At 43.7% G+C, this 21,391-nt stretch overlaps 1 pseudogene; it reads right to left on the bottom strand.

Moving 5' to 3' along the window:
• Positions 1-24: 24 nt before the first annotated feature.
• Positions 25-13,845, bottom strand: LOC139748274 (2-(hydroxymethyl)glutarate dehydrogenase-like; annotated as a pseudogene).
• Positions 13,846-21,391: the final 7,546 nt, after the last annotated feature.

Below are 21,391 nucleotides of genomic sequence, written 5' to 3'. Positions count from 1 at the left end.
CTTTTTAGGATAAAGATGACAATATTCTTCGACACCGTCTAATTCTATCTACTTATAATCTTCTATGTATATTACATCTTTGCTCTGTGTATGAAAAACTTATACTTCACAGTTCTAAACCAAATTTGCATAATGTTTGTATTCTAATACTTCCTCTATGCTTTGATATGGTCACCATTTTTTGTGTATGTATTTTTCTTTCATTACACTCTTTATGAAAGAAGAACCTTTTAATAATATCAGATCAGACAGACCTATATCCCACTGACCAAGTCAACGGATTACATTTTGATCTTAGAAGTAATGATATAATTCATGAACATCTTGTAGATTGCGATCAAGCGGTTAATCAATTACATTTTTTGTTAATACATTTACATAATGATAAGAGTAAATATAAAAAAAGCAAATTATTTTCGTCCTTATTCTGACAAGAATAATGTATAGATTCTCTTGGCTTCTATTGCACTAAAGTCAAAGAAGTGTGTGGCTTGTAAATGGGACAATATGGGGGAAGAGACATTGAGAATTACAGTGACTGTCCTTTATTGTATAATGAATTATTGATTTCATTATGTCCATTAAAGCCCCCTTGGTTCTACCTAAAGATACTAATTGTTGCAAACTTGAAAAAAAATAGGAATAACTTTATGTAGTATCTTTAGTGGGAGTAAAAGGAACATTATGTAGTATCTGCAGTGGGGAATAAAAGGTACATTAGATAGATGCAGTGGGAATAGCTGGTACATTATACAGTAACTGCAGCAGTAATAAAGGATACATTATGTAGTAACTGTAGTGGGAATAACGGGATAATATGTAGTTTTAATATCATAGTTTCCCATTTACCGTATCATAGAAAATTTTTATCTATGTTCAAAGAGAAAGGATTTATACGGGACACTTCGCTAATTCCAGTAAATACCACGGTACATAGACTTTGTTGTCAGTATATGTTATCAATTATTATTGAATTATGGTATTGCTTCAAGATCAAAATTGCTTCCCAGTAGAATTTTGGTTTTGACAAAGTAGATAGATACATCGATACATGGGCTTCCAAGTCGACTTCTGCCCTCAAACATCGAGGCTTGGCCTCACAGGTCGACGTACAGACCCTAAGCGTCGACACCTGCCTCTTTTAAGGGTAGAGGCCTAGCCCTCAAGCACTGACATCTGCTCCTCAAAGGTCAATACCCTCGTGTTTGGCCATGATAGACCCGTCTTCGACGACGTTGCTGTAACTCCAGTTCTCGAACCCTGGGACCTGAAGGGGTTCATTGAGAGCCAGTTCTAGGATCTTGGAGACGATGTAGCTGCCGGAGTCTTCCCCGAACTGGTACTCTGCCTGGCGGTGGGTGCTCAGCGTCTGCTGGTGTATGGCCATGGGCACCTGGCATGGGGAGGAAAACGAGAAGGTTCACGGGTTACAACTTTATATTGCCTCCACTTTAGAACCTGTTTTGGTGACGAAATATCATCGTCCCAAAATAGTCATATATTAGCCTTAGAACCTCTTTTGTTGTCTCATATTAGCCTTAAAAACCCCTTCTGCCATCTCACTTTAGTCTTACAACTCCCTCTAGGTGTCCCATATTAACTTTAGAATCCTTTTTTAGTGTAGCATAGTTGCTTAAGATTCCACTCTGGTGCCACTAGTTTTCGGAACTCTTCTGCTGTCATATAACAGCCTTTGAACCCCTTTTGCTGTCTCACATTAGCTTCAGAATCCCCATTTGTGTCTCGGTTTTAGGACGTCTTTGGGTGTCGGCAAGTAGTTTCAGAACCCTTAGTGTCTTATACTAGCCTCAAAATCCTTTTATGTCTTACATAAGCAAAAATAATAATAATAATACTTTAGTGTCTCACACTGGTTTCAGAATCCCATTTTTGAATGCCTCGGCTTCAGAATCTCTTACTACTTCTCACCTTGAACTTCCTGGCCATATCGTAGCCAAGTTGGAGGTCCTTGTTCTGAAGGCTGAGGCTGAAACCTGGGTCATAGTCCGTCCCGTTGAAGATGAGAGGGGCAGCCGTCTCCCAAGCGATGCTGTTACCGACGCTCACTCGAATCCCATCCCAGAAGGTCCTCAGGTCAATGTCGGCTCGCTTAGCTGCATGCCAAGAAGAAAATAAGGGCTGCATGCCAAGAAAATAAGGGTGTTGAGGGGAAAGTAGGTCTTCTCTACCCTAAGGGTGTTGAGGGGAGGTAGGTCTTCTCTACCCTAAGGGTGTTGAGGGGAGGTAGGTCTTCTCTACCCTTAGGGTGTTGAGGGGAGGTAGGTCTTCTCTACCCTAAGGGTGTTGAGGGGAGGTAGGTCTTCTCTACCCTAAGGGTGTTGAGGGGAGGTAGGTCTTCTCTACCCTAAGGGTGTTGAGGGGAGGTAGGTCTTCTCTACCCTTAGGGTGTTGAGGGGAGGTAGGTCTTCTCTACCCTAAGGATGTTGAGGGGAGGTAGGTCTTCTCTACCCTCAGGGCGTTGAGGAGAGGTAGGTCTTCTCTACCCTAAGGGTGTTGAGGGGAGGTAGGTCTTCTCTACCCTAAGGGTGTTGAGGGGAGGTAGGTCTTCTCTACCCTCAGGGTGTTGAGGGGAGGTAGGTCTTCTCTACCCTAAGGGGCCAGTATGGGAAGCCGAGTCAGTTGCCGTTTGCAGATGACGCGGTTCTGGTGGAAGACTCCATCGGAAGCTAAAGTGTCGAGACTTTAAGAAGTGGTTATACATACGTATGACTTTTCTTATTCCTTGCGACACGATCTAGATATACTTAAATCTTATCCTTAATGGTTATATCAACTTTCTAAGTGTCATAAGTAGCTATTATGATAGGTTATAAGCGCCCTACTTAGTGCATATAAGAATATATAGTTGTACTTAAAGAAATGTCCTATGAACTAGATATCTAATTTAACCTAGAGGCACTTACCTAAATGTACTAAAAACTAGATATTTAACTTAACCTAGATGCACTTACTGACGTAAATGTACTAAAAACTAGATATTTAACTTAACCTAGATGCACTTACTGATCTAAATGTACTAAAAACTAGATATCTAACTTAACCTAGATGAACTTACTGACCGAAATGTACTAAAAACTAGATATTCAACTTAACCTAGATGCACTTACTTACCTAAATGTACTAAAAACTAGATATCTAACTTAACCTAGATGGACTTACTGACCTAAATGTACTAAAAACTAAATATTCAACTTAACCTAGATGGACTTACTGACCTAAATGTACTAAAAACTAGATATCTAACTTAACCTAGATGGACTTACTGACCAAAATGTACTAAAAACTAGATATTCAACTTAACCTAGATGGACTTACTGACCTAAATGTACTAAAAACTAGATATCTAACTTAACCTACATGAACCTACTTACCTAAATGTACTAAAAACTAGATATTTGACTTAATCTAGAAACACTTAATCTAGAGTGTCCTTATAGACCTCCACTCACTTGATTTAGATGAACTTAAGAGTCTACATCAACTACAAGACTTATATTCCATTTGATCTAGATGCATTTAAGTATCCAGATAAATATCATCACATCCACTGAAGAATTTGATGATCTGAAGTAAGTGGTGTAAAGGTTATTGTTTACAGACTGTCGCATCACCCACAGTCTTGCCCGGGTTCGAATCCTGGGCACGGCGGCCAGCCCACAGTTCAAATAGCTGTTCATCCCTCCTTTTGAGCTGATCGATAAGCTGTGCCTTGCTAAGGCTAAGTGTACACAAACTGAAGAAAACGGTAGGAAATGAGGTTTTTTTTTATTATTATTATTATTATTATTATTATTATTATTATTATTATTACTATTATTATTATTATTATTATTATTATTATTATTATTATTATTATTATTATTACTATTATTATCATTATTATTATTATTATTATTATTATTATTATTATCATTATTATTATTATTATTATTATTATTATTATTATTATTATTATTATCAATATCATTATTATTACTACTACTACCACTATTATTATCATTATTATTATTATTATTATTATTATTATTATTATTATCATTATTATTATTATTATTATTATTATTATCAATATCATTATTATTACTACTACTACCACTATTATTATCATTATTATTATTATTATTATTATTATTATTATTATTATTATTATTATTATCATTATTATCATTATCATTATTATTCTATTTTCATGAACTGAATCGTCTCCCATCAGAGAGCTGTCCCACCTCCCACCCACCAAGGTAAACACGACCCCCAACTTACCGTGAAGACATACATGTATGAGTGGGACGTCTGCACCCGACACTGACCTAACATGAGAGCTTCTACCATGGCCACCACATGGACACAGAAGAGCATGTTGGACACCACCTTGATGACCATAGCGGTACCAATGGCCGGCCCCACGTACAACACCTTGATGAAGGACGCCTGAGGGAGGAGGGAAGGAGGGAGTTTTCTGCAGTCTGCCCTTAAATTCGAAAACCAATCGGTTTTCTAATCTCGCTTCGTAGATAAACAGCCTTTTTTTTTGTTCTATTAATTCAATAAGGCCAAAAGAAGGAACAGAGAAGGGGGCCAGGTGAGGATAATTCCCCTAATGGCCCAGTCCTCTGTTCTTAACGCTACCTCGCTAACGCGGGAAATGGCGAATAGTTTGAAAAAAAGAAAGAAAAGATATATATATATATATATATATATATATATATATATATATATATATATATATATATATATATATATATATATATATATATATATATATTTTTTTTTTTTTTTTTTTTTTTTTATACTTTGTCGCTGTCTCCCGCGTTTGCGAGGTAGCGCAAGGAAGCAGACGAAAGAAATGGCCCAACCCCCCCCCCCCCCCCATACACATGTACATACACACGTCCACACACGCAAATATACATACCTACACAGCTTTCCATGGTTTACCCCAGACGCTTCCCATGCCTTGCTTCAATCCACTGACAGCACGTCAACCCCTGTATACCACATGACTCCAATTCACTCTATTTCTTGCCCTCCTTTCACCCTCCTGCATGTTCAGGCCCCGATCACACAAAATCTTTTTCACTCCATCTTTCCACCTCCAATTTGGTCTCCCTCTTCTCCTCGTTCCCTCCACCTCCGACACATATATCCTCTTGGTCAATCTCTCCTCACTCATTCTCTCCATGTGCCCAAACCATTTCAAAACACCCTCTTCTGCTCTCTCAACCACGCTCTTTTTATTTCCACACATCTCTCTTACCCTTACGTTACTTACTCGATCAAACCACCTCACACCACACATTGTCCTCAAACATCTCATTTCCAGCACATCCATCCTCCTGCGCACATCTCTATCCATAGCCCACGCCTCGCAACCATACAACATTGTTGGAACCACTATTCCCTCAAACATACCCATTTTTGCTTTCCGAGATAATGTTCTCGACTTCCACACATTTTTCAAGGCTCCCAAAATTTTCGCCCCCTCCCCCACCCTATGATCCACTTCCGCTTCCATGGTTCCATCCGCTGACAGATCCACTCCCAGATATCTAAAACACTTCACTTCCTCCAGTTTTTCTCCATTCAAACTCACCTCCCAATTGACTTGACCCTCACCCCTACTGTACCTAATAACCTTGCTCTTATTCACATTTACTCTCAACTTTCTTCTTCCACACACTTTACCAAACTCAGTCACCAGCTTCTGCAGTTTCTCACATGAATCAGCCACCAGCGCTGTATCATCAGCGAACAACAACTGACTCACTTCCCAAGCTCTCTCATCCACAACAGACTTCATACTTGCCCCTCTTTCCAGGACTCTTGCATTTACCTCCCTTACAACCCCATCCATAAACAAATTAAACAACCATGGAGACATCACACACCCCTGCCGCAAACCTACATTCACTGAGAACCAATCACTTTCCTCTCTTCCTACACGTACACATGCCTTACATCCTCGATAAAAACTTTTCACTGCTTCTAACAACTTGCCTCCCACACCATATATTCTTAATACCTTCCACAGAGCATCTCTATCAACTCTATCATATGCCTTCTCCAGATCCATAAATGCTACATACAAATCCACTTGCTTTTCTAAGTATTTCTCACATACATTCTTCAAAGCAAACACCTGATCCACACATCCTCTACCACTTCTGAAACCGCACTGCTCTTCCCCAATCTGATGCTCTGTACATGCCTTCACCCTCTCAATCAATACCCTCCCATATAATTTACCAGGAATACTCAACAAACTTATACCTCTGTAATTTGAGCACTCACTCTTATCCCCTTTGCCTTTGTACAATGGCACTATGCACGCATTCCGCCAATCCTCAGGCACCTCACCATGAGTCATACATACATTAAATAACCTTACCAACCAGTCAACAATACAGTCACCCCCTTTCTTAATAAATTCCACTGCAATACCATCCAAACCTGCTGCCTTGCCGGCTTTCATCTTCCGCAAAGCTTTTATAGTACTATATATATATATATATATATAGGAAATACAAAAAAAAAAATATAGGGGTGAAATTGATAAAGAAGTAAAAATCGAAACAATTATGTCTCTCTCTCTCTCTCTCTCTCTCTCACACAAGACTCACCTGGAGGAGAGGCCTGACAGCTTGGGCCACCGCCTCGTCCCCTCCTAGGTACACGACCATCTGCCCCTTCTTCAGCGCCTCCATCCCCCCTGTGATGGGCGACTCTAACATGTGCGCCCCCTGCCTCCTGCACCCTCCTGACGTACTTCTGCAGGAGGGGCAGGTGCACGGAGGGAAGGAGGGAAGGAAAGGTTATTGACGCCTCACACGAGTTTCTCCGTCCACGACATATATTCACGTACACAATGTATCTGAAGATCACTTAAGACTAGACTATAAATTCAAACTGTCGTGTCGGCTTAACAAAGGCAAAGATCAGAGTTTGTGACGAGATGGAAGAACGTATAGTGAGGGAGGAGGAGGAGGAGGAGGAGGAGGAGGAGGAGGAGGAGGAGGGAGGTTAATGAGGGAGGAGGAGGAGAAGGGGCAAGGAGGTTAGTGAGGGAGGAGGAAGAGGAGGGGGAGGGAGGTTAGTGAGGGAAGGAGGAGGAGAAGAGGCAGGGAGGTTAGTGAGGGAGGAGAAGGAAGGGGAGGGAGGTTAGTGAGGGAAGGAGGAGGAGAAGAGGCAGGGAGTTTAGTGAGGAAGGAGGAGAAGAGGCAGGGAGTTTAGTGAGGGAGGAGGAGGAGGGGGAGGGAGGTTAGTGAGGGGAGAAGGAGGAGGAGGGGGAGGGAGGTTAGTGAGAGGAGGAAGAGGAAGGAGGTTAACGAGGGAAGGAGGAGGGGCAGGGAGGTTAGTAAGGGAGGTTAGTGAGGGAGGTTAGTGAGGGAGGTTAGTGAGGGAAGGAGGAGGAGGGGGAGGGAGGTTAGTGAGGGGAGAAGGAGGAGGAAGAGGAGGGAGGTTAGTGAGAGGAGGAAGAGGAAGGAGGTTAATGAGGGAAGGAGGAGGGGCAGGGAGGTTAGTGAGGGAGGTTAGTGAGGGAGTAGGTGGAGTGAGGGAGGTTAGTGAGGGAGTAGGTGGAGTGAGGGAGGTTAGTGAGGGAGTAGGTGGAGAAGATGGTGGAGGAGTGAGGAGGACCTGCCTGAGTCTGTTCCATGTCTGTGGTGGAATGGTCGATCCAGATTTGACCCAGGCCGATGGTCCCCAGGACGCCGTCAGGTCCCTCCGCCACCGCCTTCACTGCTGGGGGCTTGGGCAGGCCTGCAGGAGGGAGTGTGACGCTGCCGTTACGGTGATGGCTACTACCTGTGACGCTTGGTGGCCTGTGGCGTTACGGTGACCTGTGACGCTGGGTGGGATGCGTCTCATGGAGTTCCCACGAGGTTTAGATAGTCAGCCACGTCCCCCCCCCACCTTCCCCTTTCTCCCTGGTCGGCCCTATAATGATCTCAGGGGGATGGGGGGTGGGGGGGGTCAGGGTTAGGGGTGGGGGGTCAGGGTTAGGGGTGGGGGGGTCAGGGCTAGGGGTGGGGGGTCAGGGTTAGGGGTGGGGGGGTGAGGGGAAGTCAAGGTTACGTCTGTGATGGTCAGTGTGTGTGTGTGTGTGTGTGTCTGTGTGTGTGTGTGTCTGTGTGTGCGTGTGTGTGTGTGTGCGTGTGCGTGTGTGTGTGTGTGTGTGTGTGTGTGTGTGTCTGGAATGAGGGAGGGGAGTCCCTCAGGCCCAACAAGGTCCTTGAACTGGAAATACACGTAAGGTCACACACTCGCCCATGATAACACACACCTTTCAGAAACGCCTCTAGAAGGGCCTCACTCTAGAACCAGAAAGTACAAGACTTCTAGATGGTCTTTGAGCACAACTTTCTCATGGAAGCAGGAACATGCGAGCGAGGAGGAGGAGGAAGAGGAGGAGGAGAAGGAGGAGGAGGAGGAGCGGGCAGGTACAACCACTTTAACAGGAACGTGGGAATACGTCAAGGTCGTGTGTTGTCGCCGACTTCGTTTGTGCGCGGGTCTAGACATGACGTGAGGTGAAGGACAAGTGTGATACACAGTGGTACAAGCAACAGCAATAGACCAGTTGGTGCCTACGAGGTTGTCTGTGACAGTGGGAGAGACATGAACATCATATAGATCATTGTGGTTAGAGGAGGAATACGTACGTGTCTTAAGACAAACACATTATGTAATTTTTCTGTTCTTATGGAGGTGCAGATAACGCTTAAGTCTAGGCTTTGAAGCGAAATATCTATCAAGTCTATCCTTGAACGTCTCTTGGGCACTACTTTCAACCACTCTCATTGGTTAAATCATTCCGTATGTAAACAAAAATCCCATTTGAAAAAAATATATATAGTACTTTGCCTCATTTGAGGGGAAAGAGTTTGCCCATGAGTTTATAACCATTACTATGGGTAGAATTAGACGAATCCAACTCTGTGTGTAGTCTTTTATAAGATAATCGAAGCCTCTGATCATTCTAAATGTCTGTATCAGATCACACTTCTTAACCTTCGCTTTCCTAAACTAAATGGAGTTAAAGCCGTTTCATCTGCACTCTCGCAGGACTTGTGTCTCAGTCTGGGAATCATCTCAGTAGCTCGTGTCTGTACCCTCACCATTCTGTCTACGTCTTTCCTCAAGTAAGGTGATCCAAACTGGACACAGTGTTCAAGATGGGGGACGCATCAGTGTCATATATAAAGGATAATTTCCCTGGACTTTCAAACAGTTGGCTTAACTATAAATCCAAGAATTCTGTTCGCCTTTTTAAATGTTTGTGAGCTGTTTACTTGGCCTTTGATCATCAGAAGTTATCACACCCAAATCGTGTTCCCTCAGTTCAACACCATTCATACCTATAACTTGCCTTTTTCATTCTTGGCCTCGACTTGCAAATCTCTGGACACATCGAGATCATAATTCATTTGCTGTTTATTGTGTTGTTAAATCACGAGGAGAAGAAAGAACGGAGGTTGGTTCTGTTATATGCAGATGACACTGTACTGTTTAGCTGAACCAGACGAGGCAGAGAGACAGAACCGTTTTCTTCGCTTGGTTGACGGTAAATAACAAGCGGATGCTTGAAGGGAATACTTATCTAAATTAGACTTTAGTTAGAACATATATACATTTGTATTTGCATCATATCGATTACAATATTGAGGGTCTTGATGTTGTGGGGGAATTTAGGAAAGTGGCAGACTCGCTCAGTAAAGATGAGAGAGAGAGAGAGAGAGAGAGAGAGAGAGAGAGAGAGAGAGAGAGAGAGAGAGAGAGAGAGAGAGAGAGAGAGAGAGCCGAGGCTGGGGATGGAGGATTGCAAGACGTTCGAGTGTAGAAGCTTGCCAGAAAGTTTGCATGATGCGTCGAGGGAGATGCCCTCATACGTACGTCAAAATAGGCCCGAAAATAACAGCAGAGGTGGATAACAAGCGAGGTACAGTTAAGATTGATCAGGGCAAATAATGAGGGAAGATGCAAGAACGAGTGGGAGAGGAAGTGGCCACGGAATGGTGCTGAAGGAGAGAGGGAAAGGGTGGGTCATGATGTGGAGCGGTGGTGTGACCAGGAGACAAGGTCACACTTGTAGCGTTAAGGAGAAACATATATATACACAAGTGTGAGGTCCAAGATCTACAATATAGTAAGACACACAAACACAAGAACACTGAATAGAGGATGTATGAGAGTGACCTCAGGGGAGGTTAGATGTCCCTGAACCATCCCAATGGGACGAAATGGGGATAGATGAGGATCCTCCCCCTCCACCTCCCCTGTTGCACTGGAGGCGACACAAGCTATCGGTACTCACAGGTTAAGATGACCTCGGAGGATTGCACCACCTCCCTTGGGGTGGCCAGCTGGGGGACTCCTGGAGGGAGTTGTGCCATCTGTTTGGGGTCGATGTCGCAGGCACCCGCCACCCTCCAGCCATGTCTCGTCAGGTTGTGGCACAGCGCTTGACCTGGCGATGGGGAGGGAGGGAGGGATGATCAGAGACGAGCGGGAGGGGGTCATCTAAGGTCACACGGGCAAAGGTCACACAAGGCAAAAGTGGTTTTTCCCCTGTGTGTCTTCGCCCCGTCTAAACATCAGAGGTGGACGAAAGGAATATTGAATGGTGTCTATCTTCCGATATCTCAAAGAATATACAGAGATAAGATCCTAGTGAGAACGAAGTGAAGGAGAGTAACATGAAGTTAGGTCATGAGAACTTATCGTGGTTCCCTTATTAATGAACTAGACGTAAAGTGAAGGTCAATGCAATGGAATGAATTTCAAAATAAAGAAACTGGATATTTTGGAGTGCCTGATTTAACCACAGGTGTTCAAAATCAGAGATAAATATGTAACAAATATTTAACAAATATTCACAAGTATGAAGACCTCTTATATTTAGCATTGTCTGATGTGGAAAACTGTGTTCGATCCTTTGTTTACAAAGCGAAAGGCTATCAAAAAAGCGAGAGAAAAAAATTTCTAAAAGGAAAGATGAATAGGCTATTTGACTGTTCTTCTATGCAAGATCTATTCAGAAAAAAAAAACAGAACTTTTATCGCTTATCTCAAAAAAAAATCTCTGGTGATAAAGAGACATTATTATCATTATTTTTTTTCTTTTTTCTTTTCGTCGGCAACAGCCGCTCGTTTTCCCGTGTCTTCTTTTTCCAGTACTCACCAACGCACCCGCATCCTATAATGCCGATCCCGCTGTCCTTGGTGATGGTGGCCAGTGTACGTGTGGCTTGGCCGCACCCCACACCTGGGGGTCGCCTCACTCCCGCCCAGGCGAGGGAGTGAGGGAAGCCTGTCACGTCACGGGTCAGCGGGCCCGCAGCCCGGGCTGGGCTGGCTCCCGGAGTCAAGGACCTTCCTAGAAACCTTAACAGGGAGCGAGCGTACCCGTGACAGAGCATGGCGTCTTCCACGGGAAAATATCGACGTAACAAATGACTCTGTTGAAGAGAGAAAGATATATATATATATATATATATATATATATATATATATATCATATAAACCTCCAACAGCCAGGATCGAACCCGGGACCCCTGCGTGCAACAGGCGGGAGCGCTACCGCTAGGCTATGATCTCCCCTAAGAGGGAAATGACTATTCGAATACTATGTACTCGAATACCCTTCGTCTCACGTTGGTGAGCAACGGGGTCTACACCGGTCATTTCCCATCAGGCTCACGCAGCCTTTGCGGAAGATGAAAGCCGGCAAGGCAGCAGGTTTGGATGGTATTGCAGTGGAATTTATTAAAAAAGGGGGTGACTGTATTGTTGACTGGTTGGTAAGGTTATTTAATGTATGTATGACTCATGGTGAGGTGCCTGAGGATTGGCGGAATGCGTGCATAGTGCCATTGTACAAAGGCAAAGGGGATAAGAGTGAGTGCTCAAATTACAGAGGTATAAGTTTGTTGAGTATTCCTGGTAAATTATATGGGAGGGTATTGATTGAGAGGGTGAAGGCATGTACAGAGCATCAGATTGGGGAAGAGCAGTGCGGTTTCAGAAGTGGTAGAGGATGTGTGGATCAGGTGTTTGCTTTGAAGAATGTATGTGAGAAATACTTAGAAAAGCAAATGGATTTGTATGTAGCATTTATGGATCTGGAGAAGGCATATGATAGAGTTGATAGAGATGCTCTGTGGAAGGTATTATGAATATATGGTGTGGGAGGCAAGTTGTTAGAAGCAGTGAAAAGTTTTTATCGAGGATGTAAGGCATGTGTACGTGTAGGAAGAGAGGAAAGTGATTGGTTCTCAGTGAATGTAGGTTTGCGGCAGGGGTGTGTGATGTCTCCATGGTTGTTTAATTTGTTTATGGATGGGGTTGTTAGGGAGGTAAATGCAAGAGTCCTGGAAAGAGGGGCAAGTATGAAGTCTGTTGGGGATGAGAGAGCTTGGGAAGTGAGTCAGTTGTTGTTCGCTGATGATACAGCACTGGTGGCTGATTCATGTGAGAAACTGCAGAAGCTGGTGACTGAGTTTGGTAAAGTGTGTGGAAGAAGAAAGTTAAGAGTAAATGGGAATAAGAGCAAGGTTATTAGGTACAGTAGGGGTGAGGGTCAAGTCAATTGGGAGGTGAGTTTGAATGGAGAAAAACTGGAGGAAGTGAAGTGTTTTAGATATCTGGGAGTGGATCTGTCAGCGGATGGAACCATGGAAGCGGAAGTGGATCATAGGGTGGGGGAGGGGGCGAAAATTTTGGGAGCCTTGAAAAATGTGTGGAAGTCGAGAACATTATCTCGGAAAGCAAAAATGGGTATGTTTGAAGGAATAGTGGTTCCAACAATGTTGTATGGTTGCGAGGCGTGGGCTATGGATAGAGATGTGCGCAGGAGGATGGATGTGCTGGAAATGAGATGTTTGAGGACAATGTGTGGTGTGAGGTGGTTTGATCGAGTAAGTAACGTAAGGGTAAGAGAGATGTGTGGAAATAAAAAGAGCGTGGTTGAGAGAGCAGAAGAGGGTGTTTTGAAATGGTTTGGGCACATGGAGAGAATGAGTGAGGAAAGATTGACCAAGAGGATATATGTGTCGGAGGTGGAGGGAACGAGGAGAAGAGGGAGACCAAATTGGAGGTGGAAAGATGGAGTGAAAAAGATTTTGTGTGATCGGGGCCTGAACATGCAGGAGGGTGAAAGGAGGGCAAGGAATAGAGTGAATTGGAGCCATGTGGTATACAGGGGTTGACGTGCTGTCAGTGGATTGAATCAAGGCATGTGAAGCGTCTGGGGTAAACCATGGAAAGCTGTGTAGGTATGTATATTTGCGTGTGTGGACGTGTGTATGTACATGTGTATGGGGGGGGGGGGGTTGGGCCATTTCTTTCGTCTGTTTCCTTGCGCTACCTCGCAAACGCGGGAGACAGCGACAAAGTATAAAAAAAAAAAAAAAAAAAAAAAAAATATATATATATATATATATATATATATATATATATATATATATATATATATATATATATATATATATATGGCGAGGTAGCGCAAGGAAACAGACGAAAGAATGGCCCAACCCACCCACATGCACATGTATATACATACACGTCCACACACGCAAATATACATACCTATACATCTCAACGTATACATATATATAAACACACAGACATATACATATATATATACACATGTACATAGTTCATACTGTCTGTCTATCTACAGCAAACATCGCTCTACAAATACCGTACTATTCGTTAAATCTGACGTAGTACCTCGTCAGTGAAGATCACACACACTGGGTCACCTCACTGCGTCTGCGTGGAGGGCGTGACGACACACGTGATGCCACGTTGTGTAATGGCCGGCAGGAGTTCCCCGTCTGGGTGTATATATACATACACACACAACTAGGGTCGCCATGTTTCGCTAGAAGGTGATAAGAGGTGGACTCGAAGTCCACGGGTTTCGAACCGAGTTCCGAAGCGGTTCATCGGGCACAAACGAAACCTCAAAAGCTTCGGAGTGAAATCACGCAAACCACTCATCCAATGGTTATGGTCAGGTATTCTTTAAGCGTGACTAGAGAAAAAAAACCAGAGATGAAGCGAAGATCTAAGGGAAAAAATATCAAATGAACGAATTGATGAAAGCAATTCACTTGTTCTCCACACACACACACACACACACACACACACACACACACACTGTTGTTCTTGATGTCTACATACAAAAAATCCCTCGCATGACCCAGCGGTCGCATCATATAAGCATGGTTGAGGTAACTCTCTCGGTCACAAGACACGAAAAGAAAAAAAAAATGATAGATTAGTCCCACGTTATCATGGGCTGTGACCAGATAATAACCTATTCTCAAGGTCGACCTCGAGGAAAAGCGGGAGGGGAACTAGGCCGAAGGGAGTGGCTGAGAAGTGCCTTCCTCACCCAGAGGGAGATAAGCCACACGAACGTCTGGAGATAAGCCACACGAACGTCTGGAGATAAGCCACACGAACGTTTGTATGAAAGAGATCTTGAGGCTCGCCATTGTGCCTGAACCCACAGCTGGAGTTCTCCTTCAGGAGAATCACACACAAAGAAGAGGGAGATCGACTGTCCACCGACGAATGGTAGAACGGCGCTTGAAGTAGATGGACGAGGAAGAGATTCGTAAACTACTGACAGCATAGACCACACTGGATGAGGGAGGGATGGATGCCTCCTACACCCCACTAGGTCAACGCACTTGAAGAAGAGCAAACATATGAATGAAAGATGAGGGAGAGAGAGAGAGAGAGAGAGAGAGAGAGAGAGAGAGAGAGAGAGAGAGAGAGAGAGAGAGAGAGAGAGAGAGAGAGAGAGAGAGTATAAATCAGACGGTAGCTGAACTCGAGAGAGCTGGCTGAGCTACAGTTAAAAAAAAAAAAAAAAGAATAGGCTGAGTTCGACAGATCTGTCCACAGTAGAAGACAGAAGAGAAAGAGGAGTGACCTGCTTCCAGACCTCAGGTCTGCACACATCAGAATTTGGACGACGTATTGACCAGCTGTTCCAACAGATGGAGGACCACAGGGAGCCACACACCAAGACGAGCACCTGATTAGAAAGCGACTTGAGGAAGAAGTGGTGTTGAGGGATGGGGATAGCGGGTAGCTGGGATAGGGGACAGTGTGTGTGTGTGTGTGTGTGTGTGTGTGTGTGTGTGTGTGTGTGTGTGTGTGTGTGTGTGTCGGGAGAATACAGGTGTTTGAAAGACCACTTGATGGGAAAGAAGGTTCAAGAGATGGGTTCCCCCACTTAGGGTGCACATCTCCCTCCCCGAATTGTACAAATGGAGTTATTTACACCTGTCTACTGCCTCGTACACATCTGCCTACACCCATGACATACCCATGTACACCTGATCTGCCGGGTTTACCCTCTCTCTCTCTCTCTCTCTCTCTCTCTCTCTCTCTCTCTCTCTCTCTCTCTCTCTCTCTCTCTCTCTCTCCACAGGTGTTCTTCCCTTACACACCTGTTGTCTTACCTGTCCTCTCTCCTTGCACACCTGTTCTACCTTACCTGGCCTCCGTCCTTATACACCTGCCTTCTCTTGCCTCTCCTCTCTCCCTACACACCTGTCCTCTCTCTCTCTCTCTCTCTCTCTCTCTCTCTCTCTCTCTCTCTCTCTCTCTCTCTCTCTCTCTCTCCTCTCTCCTCTCTCTCTCTCTAAACACCTGCCCTCTATCACACACAAACACAGCTGTCTTCCACGAGCCTGGACATCAACACATCTACAGCTGTCCACTCTCCTCCCCCTCGGTGTACACACTATGCACACCTGTTACTTCCCAGCCAACAACCGCTCGCCTTCACAAACATTTACACTGCTAAGTTGACCGTCGTATCTATAGAGATAATGACACAAGGACACAGGGCCTGTAAGTAACAAGGGAGACATGAGTTACGGTATTCAGTGACGTAATTCCCCACGTCTCGGCAGAGTCGTCCACCTTGTGGGGTGGGTCAGAGATCTATATTCTCCCGAAGAAGAAGAAGAAGAAGAAGAAGAAGAAGAAGAAGAAGAAGAAGAAGAAGAAGAAGAAGAAGAAGAAGAAGAGAGAAGAGGAGGAGAGAAGGAGGAAGAAGAAGAGGAGGAGGAGGAGGAGGAGGAGGAGGAGGAAGAATATATATATATATATTTTTTTTTTTTTATACTTTGTCGCTGTCTCCCGCGTCTGCGAGGTAGCGCAAGGAAAGAGACGAAAGAAATGGCCCCACCCCCCCCCCATACACATGTATATACATACGTCCACACACGCAAATATACATACCTACACAGCTTTCCATGGTTTACCCCAGACGCTTCACATGCCTTGATTCAATCCACTGACAGCACGTCAACCCCGGTATACCACATCGCTCCAATTCACTCTATTCCTTGCCCTCCTTTCACCCCCCTGCATGTTCAGGCCCCGATCACACAAAATCTTTTTCACTCCATCTTTCCACCTCCAATTTGGTCTCCCTCTTCTCCTTGCTCCCTCCACCTCCGACACATATATCCTCTTGGTCAATCTTTCCTCACTCATCCTCTCCATGTGCCCAAACCACTTCAAAACACCCTCTTCTGCTCTCTCAACCACGCTCTTTTTATTTCCACACATCTCTCTTACCCTTACGTTACTCACTCCATCAAACCACCTCACACCACACATTGTCCTCAAACATCTCATTTCCAGCACATCCATCCTCCTGCGCACAACTCTATCCATAGCCCACGCCTCGCAACCATACAACATTGTTGGAACCACTATTCCTTCAAACATACCCATTTTTGCTTTCCGAGATAATGTTCTCGACTTCCACACATTCTTCAAGGCCCCCAGAATTTTCGCCCCCTCCCCCACCCTATGATCCACTTCCGCTTCCATGGTTCCATCCGCTGCCAGATCCACTCCCAGATATCTAAAACACTTCACTTCCTCCAGTTTTTCTCCATTCAAACTCACCTCCCAATTGACTTGACCCTCAACCCTACTGTACCTAATAACCTTGCTCTTATTCACATTTACTCTTAACTTTCTTCTTCCACACACTTTACCAAACTCAGTCACCAGCTTCTGCAGTTTCTCACATGAATCAGCCACCAGCGCTGTATCATCAGCGAACAACAACTGACTCACTTCCCAAGCTCTCTCATCCCCAACAGACTTCATACTTGCCCCTCTTTCCAAAACTCTTGCATTCACCTCCCTAACAACCCCATCCATAAACAAATTAAACAACCATGGAGACATCACACACCCCTGCCGCAAACCTACATCACGAGAAACCATCACTTTCCTCTCTTCCTACACGTACACATGCCTTACATCCCGATAAAAAACTTTTCACTGCTTCTAACACTTTCCTCCCACCCCATATATTCTTAATACCTTCCACAGAGCATCTCTATCAACTCTATCATATGCCTTCTCCAATCCATATATGCTACATACAAATCCATTTGCTTTCTAATATTCTCACATACATTCCTTCAAAGCAAACACCTATCCACACAGCCTCTACCACTTCTTGAAACCACACATAGCCTTCCCCATATATACTTGTTCGCTTTTATCCGGTTCCCATCGCACCCCGTACCCCCTGCTTCAGCGAGCAGCGCCAGAAAAACAGAAAAAAAAAACCCCACATTCGTTCACAACTCAGTCTCTAGCTTGTCATGTGTAATGCACCGAAACCACAGCTTCCCTTTCACACATCCAGGTACATAGACCTTCATGGTTACTCCAGACGTCTCACATGCCCTGGTTCAGTCCACTAACAGACGTCGACCCCAGTATACCACAATATTCCATTTCACTCTAGGTCCGTGCACGCTTTTCACTCTCCTGCATTTCAGGCCCCGATCGCTCAAAATCTTTTTCATCCCATCCTTGTTCCCGTCCACCTCTGGCACATATATCCTCTTATCAATCTTTCCTTACTCATGTCTCTTCATAAGTCCAAACCGTTTCAATACATCCTCATTCTCTGCTCTCTCAACCACATCCCTTGTTATTACACACATCCCTCTCAACCCTTTCATTACTTACTCGATCAAACCACCTCACAACCACATACGTCCCTCCAAGCAATCTCCATTTCCACATATCCATCCTCCCTCGCAAAACCCCCTATCTGTAGCCCACCCCCTCGCAACCATATAACATTTTTTAAAACAAACTATTCCTTAAAACATACCCATTTATGCTTTCTGAGATAAAGTTCTCTCTTTCCCACACAATCTTCATCCCTACCAGAACCTTCTTCACCCCTTCCCCTACCCCATGACTCTTCTGCTCCATGGTTCCATTCGGTGCACAAATCCCACTATCAGATATCCCAACACACTTCACTGGGCATATACCACACCCGACCCAAACACCCTACACCTGCCACTAGTCATCATCCCAAACACATTCAAAAATCCTTCAAAATACTCACTCATCTCACTTGATCACTACCTTTATCACATCCCCTTTTTCCCCCTTTATCGATGTTCCCATTTTTTTCTCTTGTATTACGCACTTTATATACCTCCATTCCAAAACATTTTTCTAGTTTCCTCTTGAGTTAATGATACCCTCCTCACAAACCAACTCTCATTTGCCTGTTTTCACTTCTGCTCTTTTTTCCCTCTTGAGCTCCGCCGCTTAGACATCTCATACACTATCAATTGCAACGCCTTCCTGTATGTACCGAACATACGCCTTTGGCCATTCTGCACTGCAATCTCTCATGGTGTTTCTTTACACCCAAATCCCTTTTCCAAACTCATTTTTCTCTCTTTAGTCTCCCTTCCCAAATTGTTTTTTCCCCCTTTTTTTTCCCAAAACCCAAAAATTTTAAAATAATATTTTATATATATTTTATATATATATAAAAATAATAAATATATAAATATAAAATTTTATAATATTGGAAAGGATCACAATTTTGGCGTGATCAAATTTTTTCCTATGATCCATGGGGAAAAGAAATGTATGTTTTGGACAATCCGTTTTTCCAAAAGGCGGGCTAGCTTGTTTTTCTTCGATGTATATCAATGAAATGTTTAAAATTTCTCTTTGTGTCCCCCTGATGATGTGATTATTACACGAAAGTGCACTTGGAACTTTTTGTGTTTTTTTTTCCCCCTGGACCCCATAGGAATATTTTATATATTTATATATATATAAAATTTTTAATATATATATAAAATTTTAATTAAAAATTTTTTATAATTTTTTTAAACTCGCTGGGAAAAAAAAACACAGGAGCACAAAATTTTCGACTGTATTTCAAGCCATTTTCAAGGATACAGTTCAATTTTATGAGCAAGAGAATATATACAAAACCAGCCTACACTACCAAAAAAACTGAAGAAACAGGTAAAAGTTGTTGTGAGTAATTAACAGTATAAGTATTCCTTGCTGTAGCTAAAATAAAAATATAATAAATATATATATATATATATATATATATATAATATATAAAATATATAATAATATATTTATATATACCAAAAATATAAGTCAGTAGATAACAACGAGGAGACGTAAAGAACGTCTCTCGTTATATATCAACTGACTCATATTTCTTGTACCCCCCCTTCCCCCTGATGGAATATGCTCATTTCACGAAAGTGCCCCCCCCACTTGGGAAACTTATCGTGTTACATTTTCCCGAAGATTAAAAAGAATCTACGTGGTGTGTGTGTGTGTGTGTGTGATTTTACCCCCGGCCTCCGTCCATTATACACCCTCCCTCTCTGCCTCTCCTCTCTCCCAACCCCCCTCTCCTCCCTCCTCTCTACTCCCCTTTTCATCTAACTCTTCCTCCAAAACTCTTTCCTCTCTCCTCTCTCCTCCTCCTCTCCCCTCCTCTCTCTTAAACTCCTCCCTCTACCCACAAACCAGCTGTCTTCCACGAGCCTGACATCAACACTCTACAGCTTCCACTCTCCTCCCCCTCGGGTCCACTATGCCACACTGTTTATCTTCCCACCCAAACAACCGCTCCCCTTCAAAAATTTTTTCCCCACTGCTAAGTTGACCGTCGTATCTTAGAGATAAGACACAAGGACACAGGGCCTGTAAGTACAAGGGAGACATGAGTTACGGTATTCAGTGAGGGTAATTCCCCACGTCTCGGCAAGAGTCGTCCACCTTGTGGGGTGGGAGAAAAGACTATATTCTCCCGAAGAAAAGAAGAAGAAGAAGAAGAAGAAGAAAAAAGAAGAAGAGAAAAGAAAAAGAAAAAGAAGAAGAAGAAAAGAAGAAGAAAAAGAAGAAAAAGAAGAGGAGGAGGAGGAAAGGAAACATGGAGGAGAAGAATATATATTATAATATTTTTTTTTTTTTTATACTTGTCGCTGTCCTTCCCGCGTCTGCGGGTACAAAAAGGGAAAAGACAAAAAGAAATCCATCCCCTCCCCCCCACCCCATACACATGTATTACTACGTCCCACACACGAATATACATACCTACACAGTTTTCCCATGGTTTCCCCCAAAACGCTCCAATGCTTGATTCAATCCACGCCCAGCACGTAAACCCCGGTTACCACATCGCCCCCCAAATTCCCACTCATTCCTTGCCCTCCTTTCACCCCCCTGCATGCCCAGGCCCCCGATCACACAAAATCTTTTTCAGCTCCTCTTCCACCTCCAATTGTCTCCCCTTCCCTTTTTGCTCCCTCACCCCGACACATAAATCCTTTTGGTCAATCTTTCTCACTCATCCTCTCCATGTGCCCAAACCATCAAAACCCTCTTCTGCTCTCAAAACCACGCCTTTTTATTTCCACACACCTTTTCCCTCTTTCCCAAAAAACGTTACTCCCCCAATCCCATAAAAAAAAAACAACCCTAAACCACCCACCCCAATTGTCCTCAAAAAACCATTTCCGCACATCCACCTCTGCGCACAACGCTATCCTTTGCCCACGGCTCCAACCATACAAATTTTTGGAAACCAACATTCCTATCAAACAACCCATTTTTGCTTTCCGAGAATAATTCTCGACTTCCACCACAATTCCAAGCCCCCCAAATTTTTCGCCCCCATCCCCCACCCATGATCCACTTATTCCGCTTCCCTTTCCAATCCGCTGCCAGATCCACTCCCAGAATCTAAAACACCTTTATTCCTCCTTTTTCTCCATTCAAAAATCACCCCACCAATTGACTTGACCCTCAACCAATGTACCTAATACCTTGCTCTTTTTCCATTTTCTCTTAACTTTCTTTTTCACACACCCTTTTCCAAACTCAGTCACCACTTCTGCAGTTTCTCACATGAAACAGCCACCAACGCTTTTTTCATCACGGAACTCACGCTCTTTCCCAGACTCTCTTAACCCAAAGGCTATCTTTTTATTTGGCTCTATATATTTTCGTACATTTAATATAC

The sequence above is a fragment of the Panulirus ornatus genome, chromosome 73, assembly GCF_036320965.1.
Source record: "Panulirus ornatus isolate Po-2019 chromosome 73, ASM3632096v1, whole genome shotgun sequence".
In the NCBI taxonomy this organism is placed as follows: Eukaryota; Metazoa; Arthropoda; class Malacostraca; order Decapoda; family Palinuridae; genus Panulirus; species Panulirus ornatus.
Note: the sequence above shows the minus strand (reverse complement) of the source record. Positions and strands in the feature narration are given on the sequence as shown.